Here is a 692-nt window from a genome sequence, read left to right on the forward strand (position 1 = left end):
CCCCGGGTTAACAACTCCCCTCTAGCAGCCCCTCATCCCGCTGTGTCTGGGGGTGTTGCTGTGCCAGCAGTGTTCTTGGCCATGCTGCAGGAACAAGTCTCATTAAATTAAGATGAAATTAAGGCAGAAAGTTCTTCATGTGAGGCTGACAAATCACTGGGAACCCAGGGAGGGGGAGAAATCAGCCCCCATCCTGAAGGGTGCTCAGAGCCCCGCTGGACTTGGCCCTGAGCAGCTTGCTCCCATGCTGCCTTGGCTCTGGGTTGACCTGGAGCCCTCCCTTGGTCCCTGCCCACCCGGGCTGTGCCGCAGGCACCCGCTGGTATCTCTACAGCGGCGTACTGCCCCAGGGTTGGACCAGAGAGGATGGGGAGCTGAGGGAGAAGGATTGCAGCATTGCCACTACTCCTGCTGGTCCATATAGACCTGCACAGCTTTCCACAGCGCCCGTATATTGCCTTCCCCAAAGCCCGGTGCTCCCCGCCGGTCAATGAGCTCCAGGAAGAAGGTCTCCTCGGAGAAGATGGGATGGGTGAAGATCTGCATCAAATACTCCTGGGAAGGGCTCTCTGCAATATCAGTGCCTGACTGGCCCTTGTCCCCAGGCGCTGTGGTGTCCAGCAGGATGCCGAGCTCTGCCAGTGTGTGGGGGTCCTGCCCAGCCCTCCGGATCTACTCCGCTTTGCCCCCAC

Source organism: Cariama cristata, unplaced genomic scaffold (assembly GCF_000690535.1).
Source record: "Cariama cristata isolate BGI_N322 unplaced genomic scaffold, ASM69053v1 scaffold16725, whole genome shotgun sequence".
Lineage (NCBI taxonomy): Eukaryota > Metazoa > Chordata > Aves > Cariamiformes > Cariamidae > Cariama > Cariama cristata.